This window comes from Aegilops tauschii, chromosome 2 (genome assembly GCF_002575655.3).
Source record: "Aegilops tauschii subsp. strangulata cultivar AL8/78 chromosome 2, Aet v6.0, whole genome shotgun sequence".
NCBI classification, from domain to species: domain Eukaryota; kingdom Viridiplantae; phylum Streptophyta; class Magnoliopsida; order Poales; family Poaceae; genus Aegilops; species Aegilops tauschii.
In genome coordinates, this window is record NC_053036.3 from 322,347,368 (window position 1) to 322,362,379 (window position 15,012).

The following is a 15,012-nucleotide window of genomic DNA, read 5'->3' on the forward strand; positions in this document are numbered from 1 at the left end:
CCACTGCGGTAGATGTTTGAGACCCATTTCATTTGCAAGAAACCCTCTTTTACTGCATAAGAACCATGCTCAACCTCAAGAACTTCTCCTGCCTCTGTTTTTTAGGTCTAGAAAACTTTCATCTCGCCCGACCATTTTGATCTGAAAAAATTACTGCAATATGTGAAATCTGTTTTACCACACTTAGTAAAAACTGCAGCCCTCGAATCTTGGCGGCTTATATTTCCGATTTAAAGAAAACACACGCCGTAGAACTTTCCGGTTTTAAAGAGAACCATGCTCTGTAGAATCCTCCGACTTAACTGCAGTAAGCCGTAGATGACCAACTTATTCTGAAAGCCCCGACGGCTTATATAACTCACCGTATCAATATATATCATTAGTCCCCTTCATAAGCCGTCACTGTAGTTTGAATGATAATCCCCGGCTTATAATTAACCCGGACACTTTTCTCTTCCTCATAGACCACCAACCGTCACCATGCCTCCCAAGGCTCCCATCACTTGCAACTGGATGAAATCCAACGTCACTGACGAAACCTTGGCCAACTTCGTTAAGTCCGGATATCTGCCCAAGAAGGAAGTGATGTCCTACCGTGCCCCTGACCCGTCAGAGGAAAGACCACAGCCGAGGGACGGGGAGGTAGTGATCTTTGCTGACCACATGAGCCGGGGCTTCGCACCGCCCGGCTCAAAGTTCTTCCGGGATGTGCTCAACTTCTTTGACCTTCGACCTCAGGATATAGGACCCAATTCCATATCCAACATCTGCAACTTCCAAGTCTTTTGTGAAGTATATCTTGGAGAAGTGCCGGGTCTGCTGCTCTTCAGAGAGCTGTTTTATTTGAACCGCCAAAATGAGTGCGCAAACGGTCCAAGCCTGGAATTAGGCGGCATCTCCATCCAACGGCGCAGGGACTGTCTGTTCCCTTACGCAGAGCCGCCGAGCCATCCTAAGGACTGGAACATGACTTGGTTCTACTGCCAAGATACATCCCCGGCTGACGAGAATCCACTGCCCGGCTTTCGCCCAACGCGCCTGGAGCCGACTCATCCATTATCCGACAAACTGACTGCCGCGGAACGCCAGCCCCTGCTTCCAACGATCAACAAGATCAAGGCCCTGCTAGGCAACGGTCTGAACGGGATTGATCTAGTCCGGGTCTGGATATCATGGCGGGTGATCCCATTGAGCCGCCGCCCCGGCTTAATGTGTGAGTACACCGGGCGAAAGGATGACCCCCAGAGGCACAGTCGCAATGATCTTCCAGAAGACGTTGCTGAAGAAGAGACCAAGGCTCTGTTAAACGAGAGCCTGGCCGACTGTGGAAGAACCGGGCTGGCCCCGTTCTGCAAGACCAATCCAGCCCCATTGGTAAGCCGCGGACCTTAACCTTTCCACTTCTTTTACATGTCACCTTGCTCTGAATCATTTTAAGAGTTCATTACTGTATTTCTCAGGCTGATGATAAATTCTGGCGGGTCAAGTATGACCACGAGGCGGCCAAGAAGGCGAGGAAGGCGAAGAAAGCCACCCCTCGCAGAAAGGGAAGCAGACCCACTGCTTCGGAGCTGCTGCAATTAAGCGACAGCTCCGAGTCAGAGGTAACCCTTAAACCTTTAAACTCTTGCCATATTTGTCGTTTGCTGCTGTCCGCCTTATCAACATTTTGCTTTTTGACAGGATGACACCGGCGCCAGTAACCCGGTGATTGAAGAGGTAACATCACTTTCCTCCGACTCGGAGCCTTTGCCGCAGCTGAAAGTCCGAAGAGTAACCCGGAAAGTAAGCTTTTCTCATCCATTAGCTCATCAAGACCCTCAATTTCTTTTGAAGCAGCAGGTTCACGAAAGCCGGCGTCACACCCGGGCCCGCAAGGACGCCGACCTCTCTGCCGGGTTACCCGACGCAACAAGGAAGCGTCGGACTGAGGTTTTTTCTCACCTGTACCCTTTTCATCCATTGGTGGGTGTCATCCGTCAGCCACTCAACTCTTCTGACTCCAATTACCAGGAGACCTCCCCCTCTTCAGGTGACTCCATGCAGTCAAGTCTGCCGGCCTTCAAAACTGCACCCGGGTAATAACAAGCTCCTTACATTATCTGTCTGTACTTACTCTTTGTATACCTAACACTTCTGTCTTTTCAGTGCCCAGGCAAAGCTCACCAAAAGAGCAAAGAAGACCAGGTCAGCCGGAGTGCCAGACTTGCCTGAGCCGGAGACGACAGCTCAAGAGCCGCCAGCCGCCTCCGCCGTCGAAGCCACCATTCCCATGGACACGGCGCCTGAAGCCCCTGCCCCGACCACCAAAACAACGATCGAAGCATCAGCTAACCCGGAGGCCTCCGGCTCAACCCCACCAGCTAACGACCCGGACGTGGTAATTACCCGGACGGAGTATGTTGAGCCGGGGAGGCCGACCGCGCTGGCCAAATGCTCCGCGAAGGGGGAGTTGCTACAACCCCACCGGGTGAATCTGGATCTCTCCAGCTACACCGACTTAACCACTGGAGAGCTCGTCTCAGGCTACATCAGCCAAGTTCACAAGAGCCGGGACGCCGAGATCGCCATGGTCAACCAGATCCAACAAAAGTCTGAGGTAACCTTCTGTTGTCTTCTTACTTTCTGCATAGTGATCCTTGTCATGCTAGCCCCCAAGTCTATAACTTATACTTGAATATGTTGTAGACTTAGATTCCGGCTTACTTAGTTGAACCGACAGTACACAGATAGACACATTCAATATGCATTAGCCCCCAAGTGCCAAGTGTCTTTGCTTGGAAAGTGCTTGGGACTTATATAATGACCGTTAATAACCCGGAAATATATGCAGGCTGCTGGCAAGAAATTTGAATCGGACCTTGCGGATCTCAAGAGCCGGCTAAAGACACAGGAGATGGAGACCCGGAAGGCAAACGCCAAGTTCGTCTCCAGCATCGCCGCTCAAGAGAAGCTGAAGACGGAATTCGATGCTGAGCGGAAGGCCTGGGCTGAGGAGAAAGCCGCCCTGGTGACCCGGGCAGAACAGGCGGAGAAGGCCCTCACTGAGAAGACTGCTGAGCTCTCCGGCCTAAAGCGCCAGGTTTCCCAAATGGTGGCTGCTATCTTCGGTAAGTCGCCTCGCCGGCTTTCATCAAGTCTGTATGTGTTACGATTCATCCTTGTTGCCGTCTTACCTGATCTTTATTTAAACAGGTCCCAGGAGTGCTAACCTCAATCAGAGCGTGGTCACCAAGCTAAAGGCCGTGTACACCCTGGTGGAACAACTCTACACCGGGTCACAGCGCGCCTTAGCTGTGGTGGCCTTATCCAACGAGGTGCCAACCCATCTGGCTGAAGTCCTGCGTCGGCTCGCAGTTCTACCACAGCGGATCCAGGAGCTACGCCGGGCCTCCGCAAGATCCGGAGCAATTGCCGCGCTGAGCCGGGCCAAAGCCTTCCTGCCGGAGCTAGACCCGGCAGACATCGCCCTGGGTTACCCCAGCCTGAAGGAAGACGGCTCCGCCTTCAACCAGAAGGACTTCGCGGCATGTGTGAAGGCTGTACGCCCGGTGGCCACCATCATTGGGAACGACACCGACTTAACCAAATATCAGCCGGGGTACAATGCGGAGAATCAGAGGATTCCAACCCCTCGCTATGAAGCTCTTAGTCTGATTCCTCCGGCTCGCCAACACACCTTCGCCCCCGAGATTGACCCGGCCGGGTTAATTGACGAAGAAGCCCAGTTCGAAGCTCTCAGCGGCATCAATTGGAAGTCGTCAACCTTCGAGGTCTTGGGATCAGCCGGAGCAGAAGACGAGCCGGGAACTTCAACTCAGCAGGCGTCATGAAGCAGCTGGCGGGTCACCGAACAATGCTCCCCCTTGAGACTTTTGAAGGATTTTTGTAATAAAATAAGTGCAACAATGTATCGCTGCCGTGCCATCGTGCACGTAATGAATGCTGAAACCCCTTGAAGTTATTCTTTTAATGCTCCTCCGGGTCATGATTATCCCTATGTCCTTCTCAACCTTAAAAAGTACCTTCAAGTGTCTGCCTAGAAAAGCAAATCACAAGTCTCAAGGCGGCTTACCGCCCTGAGAATCAGGCATTTGAAATGGATAACCCGGAATACGAACAAAAAAGACTGGTCATTTAACTGTACTCTGAACACAGCCGTGATAACACACTTAACAGCCTGTAAGCATACTTCCGGTTTAACTAACCCGGGTAGCTTGGTTGGTACCTTGGCTCGAGTTTACCTGTCTCGATAATATCCATGATGCTCAGTTAACAAGATAAACCAAACTTAAGCTGGAGCAGAAGACCCGGTAGGACATACGTTGACATGACCAGAATAGACTTGTGACAAAATATAAAACCTTGGGGCTTCCGGTTCGAATATGACCAGAAACCCGGTCCAAAGGGGTTAAGCTAAGATTCGGATGCGATCATATAGCCCCCAGTGGGTGTGGCGATGCCAATCAAAAGGGTATCGACAGCTATGTTCTCTTTGGTTCGAATACGACCCATGTTTGAACAGGAAGCCCCCAAGTGACTTTGAAAATTGTTTAACGACGCTGATTCGAATACGATCCGCGTCGGTTCTCAGAGGGGTTACCCTATTATTCAAATATGACCGAAGGCAACCTCCCAATGAGCTCGGCACTTTGCCAATCAAATGGGTATCGACAGCTATGTTCTCTTTGGTTCGAATACGACCCATGTTTGAACAGGAAGCCCCCAAGTGACTATTCCGCTTACGGCTAGACTCGAATACGATCATAAGCCGGATCCTCCTGTCAAATTAGTATGGAAAAAATGACACACACATAATTGGAGGAGAAAAAAGGACAGAGGTCCTGCTTTATTGCCTATCATAATATATACATGTCTGAGATAAATATGTACACCACGAGAGCCGGCAGCTCAAGTGTAGTAAGGCCGAAGCTGAGCTATGTTCCACGGCCGACGGGTCTCCTCCTCAGACTTACGTGAATCTTTATGTTCCCGAATATCAATGAGGTAATATGACCCGTTGTGCAAGTTCTTACTGACCACAAAGGGCCCTTCCCAGGGTGGGGATAACTTGTGTGCATCTGTTTGATCCTGGATGAGCCGGAGCACAAGGTCGCCTTCCTGGAAGACCCGGGACTTGACCCGGCGGCTGTGATAACGGCGCAGGTCTTGTTGGTAAATCGCGGAACGGGCTGCTGCCACATCACGCTGTTCGTCCAACAAGTCCAGAGCATCTTGGCGCGCCTGTTCATTATCCGTCTCAACATAAGCCGCCACACGAGGCGAATCGTGACGGATATCGCTGGGGAGGACTGCTTCTGCTCCATAAACCATGAAGAAAGGCGTGAAGCCAGTAGATCTGTTAGGAGTAGTGTTGATGCTCCATAAGACAGAGGGCAGCTCCTCCACCCAACAACCCGGCGTCCGTTGCAAAGGGACCAAAAGCCGGGGTTTGATGCCCTTCAGAATCTCCTGGTTAGCTCTCTCAGCTTGACCATTGGATTGGGGGTGAGCCACTGAGGAAACATCAAGTCGGATATGCTCCCGTTGACAAAATTCTTCCATAGCGCCCTTGGATAAATTGGTGCCATTGTCAGTTATGATGCTGTGCGGAAAGCCGAAGCGGAAAATCACCTTTTTCATAAACTAAACCGCCGTGGCTGCATCGCACTTGCTAACTGGCTCAGCTTCCACCCACTTTGTGAATTTGTCAACTTCCACCAAGAGGTGGGTCTTCTTATCCTTGGATCGTTTAAAAGGCCCAACCATATCAAGCCCCCAGACCGCAAAGGGCCAAGTGATTGGGATCATCCTCAACTCCTGAGCCGGCACATGAGCCCGTCGTGAGAACCTTTGGCAACCATCACATTTACTGACCAAGTCCTCTGCATCAGCGTGAGCCGTTAGCCAATAAAAACCATGACGGAAAGCCTTGGCTACAAGAGATTTTGAACCAGCATGATGGCCACAATCCCCTTCATGGATCTCGCGCAAGATCTCTTGACCTTCCTCAGGGGAGATACAACGCTGAAACGCCCCTGAAACACTGCGATGATGCAACTCGCCATCAATGACAACCATTGACTTAGCCCGCCGGGTTACTTGCCTGGCCAGAGTTTCATCCTTAGGCAACTCTCCCCGGGTTATATAAGCCAGATATGGCATTGTCCAGTCTGGTATGACATGAAGAGCCGCCACCAGTCGTGCCTCCGGGTCAGGGATAGCCAAGTCCTCCTCTGTAGGCAATTTGACCGAAGGGTTATACAGGACATCCAGGAAAGTGTTAGGCGGCACCGGCTTTCCTTGAGAGCCTAGCCGGCTTAACGCATCAGCCGCCTCGTTCCTCCTGCGATCAATATGCTCCACTTGGTATCCCTGGAAGTGCCCAGCAATGGCATCAACCTCGCGACGATAAGCCGCCATTAGAGGATCCTTAGAATCCCAGGTGCCCGACACTTGTTGAGCCACCAAATCTGAGTCCCCAAAGCATCTTACCCGGCTTAAGCTCATCTCCTTAGCCACCCGAAGACCGTGGAGCAAAGCTTCGTATTCAGCCGCATTGTTAGTGCAAGGAAACATCAACCGTAGCACATAATGGAACTTGTCACCTTTTGGGGAAGCCAATACAACACCAGCCCCCGAGCCCTCCAACTGTCTGGACCCGTCGAAGTGGATGGTCCAATAAGTGTTATCCGGCTTTTGTTCAGGCACTTGAGACTCCATCCAATCGTTGATGAAATCCACCAAAGCCTGAGATTTAACAGCAGTGCGTGGCACATATTTGAGGCCATGAGGTCCAAGTTCTATAGCCCACTTAGCAATTCTTCCTGTAGCCTCTCTGTTCTGGATGATATCACCAAGGGGGGCAGAACTGACCACAGTGATGGGATGACCCTGAAAATAATGTTTGAGTTTCCGGCTTGCCATGAACGCACCGTATACGAGCTTCTGCCAATGCGGGTACCGCTGCTTGGACTCAATGAGCACCTCGCTGACATAATAAACCGGCCGCTGAACCGGATGCTCCTTACCCGCCTCCTTGCGCTCCACCACAATAGCCACGCTGACGGCTCGTGCATTTGCCGCTACATATAGTAGCAAGGGCTCCTTATCAACCGGAGCAGCAAGGACGGGGGGCTCTGCCAGTTGCTTTTTCAAATCCTCGAAAGCGGTATTAGCCGCATCATTCCAGATAAAGTTATCAGTCTTCTTCATCAACTGATATAGGGGCATAGCCTTCTCACCCAAACGGCTTATAAACCGGCTTAAAGCAGCGATGCGACCCGCCAAACGCTGAACATCATTTATACATGCCGGCTTAGCCAGGGAGGTGATAGCCTTGATCTTCTCCGGGTTAGCCTCAATGCCTCTGTCAGAAACCAAGAAGCCCAATAGTTTGCCTGCAGGAACACCAAAAACACACTTGGCTGGGTTAAGCATCATCTTGTAGACCCGGAGATTATCGAAGGTTTCCCTTAAATCATCTACCACAATATCATCCACGTAGGCGTGAACATTGCGCCCGATTTGTTTATGAAGACAATTCTGCACACAACGCTGGTAAGTCGCCTGTGCACACTTGAGTCCAAAAGGCATAGACACATAGCAGAAGGCTCCAAAGGGGGTGATGAACGCCGTCTTCTCCTGGTCCTTAACTGCCATCTTAATCTGATGATACCCAGAATAGGCATCCAAGAAACTTAAGCGTGCACAACCTGCCGTAGCATCAATGATTTGATCAATACGGGGGAGAGCAAACGGATCAGCCGGACACGCCTTGTTCAAGTCCGTGTAGTCCACACACATCCGCCAGGTACCATTTTTCTTGAGTACGAGCACCGGGTTAGCCAACCACTCCGGGTGAAAAACCTCAACAATGACCCAGCCGCCAAGAGCCGGGCCACTTCTTCACCGATAGCTTTCCGCCTCTCTTCGTTAAACCGTCGAAGGAACTGTCTGACCGGCTTAAATTTTGGATCAATATTGAGAGTGTGCTCAGCGAGTTCTCTAGGTACACCTGGCATGTCAGAAGGTTTCCACGCGAAGATGTCCCTATTCTCACGGATGAACTCGATGAGCGCGCTTTCCTATTTCGGGTCCAGATTTGCACTGATGCTAAACTGCTGAGACGAGTCACCTGGAATAAAATGAACAAGCTTAGTCTCATCAGCTGACTTAAATTTCATTGCTGGTTCATTCTCTATGGTTGGCTTTTTCAGAGAGGTCATATCTGTTGGGTCAACATTGTCTTTATAAAATTTCAACTCTTCTGTGGCACAAACAGACTCTGCATAAGCCGCGTCACCTTCCTCACACTCCAGAGCCACTTTCCGGCTGCCGTGAACCGTAATAGTCCCGTTGTGACCCGGCATCTTGAGCTGTAAGTACACATAACACGGTCGTGCCATGAACTTGGCGTAAGCCGGCCGTCCGAATATAGCGTGGTATGGACTTCTTATCTTGACCACCTCAAAGGTCAACTTCTCCACCCTGTAATTGTTCTCATCACCAAAAGCCACTTCCAGTTCAATCTTGCCGACTGGATAAGCCGACTTACCAGGTACCACACCATGGAAGATAGTATTTGACTGGCTGAGGTTCTTATCGATCAACCCCATACGACGGAAAGTCTCATAATAGAGGATGTTGATGCTGCTGCCTCCATCCATGAGTACTTTTGTGAACTTATAACCTCCCACCTGAGGGGCCACCACTAAGGCCAGGTGGCCCGGGTTATCCACCCGGGGGGGTGATCCTCCCTACTCCACACTATGGGCTGCTCAGACCATCGTAAATAGCGTGGAACTGCCGGCTCAACAGCATTAACAGCCCTCTTGTGAAGCTTCTCATCTCGTTTGCACAAGCTAGTGGTGAACACGTGATATTGTCCACCGCTAAGCTGCTTCGGGTTGGTCTGATATCCCCCCTGCTGCTGTTGATGACCCTGACCCGACTGTTGATTAAAGCCCCCTTGACCGTTCTGAGGACCGGAACTTGAACCACCGCCCGGGCCATGAAAGCCGCCGACGCCTGAGCCGCCAGTGCCTGGACCATTGTAGTTTTTAAAGGCCTTCATGATAGCACAATCCTTCCACATATGAGTCGCTGGCTTCTCTCTAGAGCCGTGTCTCGGACAGGGTTCGTTCAACAGCTGCTCCAGAGAAGGTCCTGACCCGCCGCCTCGGGGAGGGGGCCTTCCCTTGCGTCGCTGGTTATTACCTTGAGAGTTGGTGTTGGCTACAAACTCTAGGCTGCCATCGGCCTTACGCTTGCCTCCTCCTTGGTTCCCCGGGTTAAACTGGGGACCCTTGCCGTTGCCATTCTTCTTTCCCTTCCCTGCCCTTTCATCGTCTGAAGGGGGATCCTTGGTACCATCGGAATCGGCGTACTTGACAAGAGCCGCCATTAGGGTACCCATGTCGGTGCAGTCGCGCTTGAGCCGCCCAAGCTTCATCTTGAGAGGCACAAAGCGACAGTTCTGTTCCAACATTAAGACTGCAGAGCCGGCATCCATCTTATCTGATGAATGTATGATCTCCTTGACCCAGCGAACCCAATGGGTCGTGGACTCACCCTCCTGCTGTTTATAGTTAGTCAAATCCACAATTGACATAGACTGCCTGCAGGTATCTTTGAAGTTTTGAATGAACCGGGCTTTCAGCTCAGCCCAAGACCCAATGGAGTTCGGCGGTAATCCTTTCAACCATGTGCGAGCAGTTCCATCTAACATCATGGTGAAATATTTGGCCATGGCCGCCTCACTGACCTCCAGCAATTCCATAGCCATCTCATAACTCTCAATCCAGGCTGCAGGTTGTAGGTCTGCTGTATAGTTAGGCACCTTCCTAGGGCCCTTGAAATCCTTAGGTAGTCGTTCATTACGGATGGCTGGTACCAAACAAGGGACTCCCCCGGTCCTGGTAGAAATTCCCACATCAACGGACGTCGTCGGATAAGCCGGGGGGGTCTGATAAGCCATCAATTGAGGCGCCTGCTCCGCCTCTTGCCGTGCTTGGGTTGTTGCGTAGAAGGCTCCGTTATGAGCCGGGCCATGACCAGGGGGCGGGTCGTGGCGTCGGACATTACTTGAGCCGGTCGCTGAGACCATGTGCCGGCTGTAACTCGGGCTCTGGCCTGGACGAGGGGTTGAGTGGATCCTATCCCGGCTGTAGGAGTACGCCTCTTGCTGTGCTAGTGCCGTCTGCAGGAGTTCCCTGACCCGGCGGGTTTCGATGGCCGCCGGGGAGTCGCCGTCAACTGGGAGAGCCGCCAGCCGTGCTGCCGCAGCGACCATGTTCTCCAGCGGGTTATTATAATGACCCGGGGGTATAGGCACATACTGAGGCAGGGCAGGGGTCACCTGGGGAGGCCCCATCACTCGTGGCTGAATAAGGGGTTCAGATCCGGGTGCTATGACCCCTGGCGGGTTACTGGATCCTGCACCCGGCGTGTTGAAGAGATTGCGTGGATCGTAAACCGGCGGCAGCCAGCCTGATCCCTTCCGCTGCAAGATCCTTTTTAGCCTTTATCAGATCCAATTTCAACTGTGCCACCTCCGCATCATGCTGGGCTTGATCCGCTGGGTCAACCATGGCGGTTAACAGGGCCGTCATCTTGTCCGTGAGATCCATCAGCACCTGGGCCGGAGAAGGCACCGGATTTCCTGCTCCAGCAGCAGGGTTCTGAACAGGCTGCGCACCAGCCATGAAAACTCCAACCTGGCTTGGTGGCTCAAAAAGGTCCGAAAAACTGTCACCGTCGGAACAACCCATGAGCACGCCATCTTGGAGTTGGTACAACGAGTTTGACTCATCAGTGGCCGACTCACCGTCAGAGCCGGCGGCCTCCTCATCACCGAACCCGGACGGATCAGAGGGCCCTCCGTGGATGCATCCCACAAAAGCATGCCTTAAGGCGGGCCGGGCTCGGGCGGGTTGTGCACGCTGAGCCGTTTCGATGAGATCGGCGTGGAGACCCGGCTCGGGGCCCGGCTCACCAATCTTGCCGATGAAGACATGAATTCCGCCGAAGGGGACCCGGTACCCGTACTCAATTGAGCCGGCGTCGGGGCCCCAGTCCGCATCGTCGATGTAGAGCTTGCCGCGACGACTCTTGGTCATCCGGCCCACAGCGTATCCCTTGAGCCCTTCGAAGCTGCCTTTCAAGAACTCAAATCCACCGTGCGCTGGCCCCACGGTGGGCGCCAACTGTCGTGGAATTGTCACGGCAGATGTCCTTGAGCTAGGACTTAGTCGTGGAGCCATCGCAACTAGGAAGCTTGAAGGGGTTATGCGGGACGAGGAACACGAGGGTTTATACTGGTTCAGCCCCTTACGGTGAAGGTAAAAGCTTACGTCCAGTTCGAGGTGTTATTGATTTAGGGTTACGATCGCCAGGGAGCTAAACAGCTATGCCCGGTTCTCGATGAGGTTGTTGTCGCCCCTAAACTTCTGCCGGGTCCTCCCTTTATATAGGGAGGCTGACGCCCAGCAGCCTTTAGAGTCCCGGCCGGCTCATAAGAGCGTCCAGCTCGGACTCTAAACAATGCTTGCCTTACACTACAAGTCTACTATAACAATGATGATAACTACGGGCTTTAAGCCATATCCGGGTCTCAGCCCATCTCTGGCCCATTATCTTGAAACTTAGCTTCGGGCTTCTGGCAATGACCCTTAGAGTAACTCGGCCCTCCTGGCGGGTGACTCCCAGGTCTATATCCTCAACAGATTTCGACGGAGCCCTATTTAAAGTGAATGCGGCAGTCTCTAAAGCATAGCCCCAAAATGAGAGCGGTAGATCGGTAAGAGACATCATAGATTGCACCATATCCAATAGAGTGCGATTACGACGTTCGGACACACCATTTCGCTGAGGTGTTCCTGGCGGCGTGAGTTGTGAAACTATTCCACATGTCCTTAAGTGTGTGCCAAATTCGTGACTCAAATATTCTCCTCCACGATCTGATCGTAAGAACTTTATTTTCCTGTCACGTTGATTCTCAACCTCATTCTGAAATTCCTTGAACTTTTCAAAGGTTTCAGACTTGTGTTTCATTAGGTAGACATACCCATATCTACTCAAGTCATCAGTGAGAGTGAGAACATAACGATAGCCTCCGCGAGCCTCAACACTCATTGGACCGCACACATCGGTATGGATGATTTACAATAAGTTGGTTGCTCGCTCCATTGTTCCGGAGAACGGAGTCTTGGTCATCTTACCCATGAGGCATGGTTCGCACGTGTCAAATGATTCGTAATCAAGAGACTCCAAAAGTCCATCTGCATGGAGCTTCTTCATGCGCTTGACACCAATGTGACCAAGGCGGCAGTGCCACAAGTATGTGGGACTATCGTTATCAACTTTACATCTTTTGGTATTCACACTATGAATATGTGTAACATCATGTTCGAGATTCATTAAGAATAAACCATTGACCAGCGGGGCATGACCATAAAACATATCTCTCATATAAATAGAACAACCATTATTCTCGGATTTAAATGAGTAGCCATCTCACATTAAACGAGATCCAGATACAATGTTCATGCTCAAAGCTGGCACTAAATAACAATTATTGAGGTTTAAAACTAATCCCGTAGGTAAATGTAGAGGTAGCGTGCCGACGGCGATCACATCGACCTTGGAACCATTCCCGACGCGCATCGTCACCTCGTCCTTCGCCAGTCTCCGCTTATTCTGCAGCTCCTGTTTTGAGTTACAAATATGAGCAACCGCGCCGGTATCAAATACCCAGGAGCTACTACGAGTACTGGTAAGGTACACATCAATTACATGTATATCACATATACCTTTGGTGTTGCCGGCCTTCTTGTCCGCTAAGTATTTGGGGCAGTTCCGCTTCCAGTGACCACTTCCCTTGCAATAAAAGCACTCAGTCTCAGGCTTGGGTCCATTCTTTGGCTTCTTCCCGGCAACTGACTTACCGGGCGCGGCAACTCCCTTGCCGTCCTTCTTGAAGTTCTTCTTACCCTTGCCTTTCTTCAACTTAGTGGTTTTATTCACCATCAACACTTGATGTTCCTTTCTGATCTCCACCTCCGCTGATTTCAGCATTGAATATACCTCGGGAATGGTCTTTTCCATCCCCTGCATATTGAAGTTCATCACAAAGCTCTTGTAGCTTGGTGGAAGCGACTGAAGGATTCTGTCAATGACCGCGTCATCCGGGAGATTAACTCCCAGCTGAGTCAAGCGGTTGTGCAACCCAGACATTTTTAGTATGTGCTCACCGACAGAACTGTTTTCCTCCATCTTACAACTGAAGAACTTGTCGGAGACTTCATATCTCTCGACCCGGGCATGAGCTTGGAAAACCATTTTCAGCTCTTCGAACATCTCATATGCTCCGTGTTGCTCAAAACGCTTTTGGAGCCCCGGTTCTAAGCTGTAAAGCATGCCGCACTGAACGAGGGAGTAATCATCAGCACGTGACTGCCAAGCGTTCATAACGTCTTGGTTCTCTGGGATGGGTGCTTCACCTAGCGGTGCATCTAGGACATAATCTTTCTTGGCAGCTATGAGGATGATCCTCAGGTTCCGGACCCAGTCCGTATAGTTGCTGCCATCATCTTTCAGCTTGGTTTTCTCTAGGAACGTGTTGAAGTTGAGGGCAACGTGGGCCATTTGATCTACAAGACATATTGTAAAGATTTTAGACTAAGTTCATGATAATTAAGTTCATCTAATCAAATTATTCAATGAACTCCCACTCAGATAGACATCCCTCTAGTCATCTAAGTGAAACATGATCCGAGTTAACTAGGCCGTGTCTGATCATCACGTGAGACGGACTAGTCAACGTCGGTGAACATCTTCATGTTGATTGTATCTTCTATACGACTCATGCTCGACCTTTCGGTCTTCCGTGTTCCGAGGCCATGTCTGTACATGCTAGGCTCGTCAAGTCAACCTAAGTGTATTGCGTGTGTTCCGAGGCCATGTCTGTACATGCTAGGCTCGTCAACACCCGTTGTATTCGAACGTTAGAATCTATCACACCCGATCATCACGTGGTGCTTCGAAACAACGAACCTTCGCAACGGTGCACAGTTAGGGGGAACACTTTCTTGAAATTATTGCGAGGGATCATCTTATTTAAGCTACCGTCGTTCTAAGCAAATAAGATGTAAAACATGATAAACATCACATGCAATCAAATAGTGACATGATATGGCCAATATCATTTTGCTCCTTTTGATCTCCATCTTCGAGGCGCCATGATCATCTTCGTCACCGGCATGACACCATGATCTCCATCATCATGATCTCCATCATCGTGTCTTCATGAAGTTATCACGCCAACGATTACTTCTACTTCTATGGCTAACGTGTTTAGCAATAAAGTAAAGTAATTTACATGGCGTTATTCAATGACACGCAGGTCATACAAAAAATAAAGACAACTCCTATGGCTCCTGCCGGTTGTCATACTCATCGACATGCAAGTCATGATTCCTATTACAAGAACATGATCAATCTCATACATCACATATATCTCATTCATCACATCCTTTTGGCCATATCACATCACAAGGCATATGCTGCAAAAACAAGTTAGACGTCCTCTAATTGTTGTTGCAAGTTTTACGTGGCTTCTATAGGTTTCTAGCAAGAACGTTTGCTTACCTACGTAAAACCACAACGTGATATGCCAATTTCTATTTACCCTTCATAAGGACCCTTTTCATCGAATCCGTTCCGACTAAAGTGGGAGAGACAGACACCCGCTAGCCACCTTGTGCAACTAGTGCATGTCAGTCGGTGGAACCTATCTCACGTAAGCGTACGTGTAAGGACGGTCCGGGCCGCTTCATCCCACAATGCCGCCGAAACAAGATAAGACTAGTAGTGGCAAGAAAATTGACAACATCTACGCCCACAACAAGTTTGTGTTCTACTCGTGCATAGAAACTACGCATAGGCCTGGCTCATGATGCCACTGTTGGGGATCGTAGCAGAAATTTAAAATTTTCTACGCATCACCAAGAT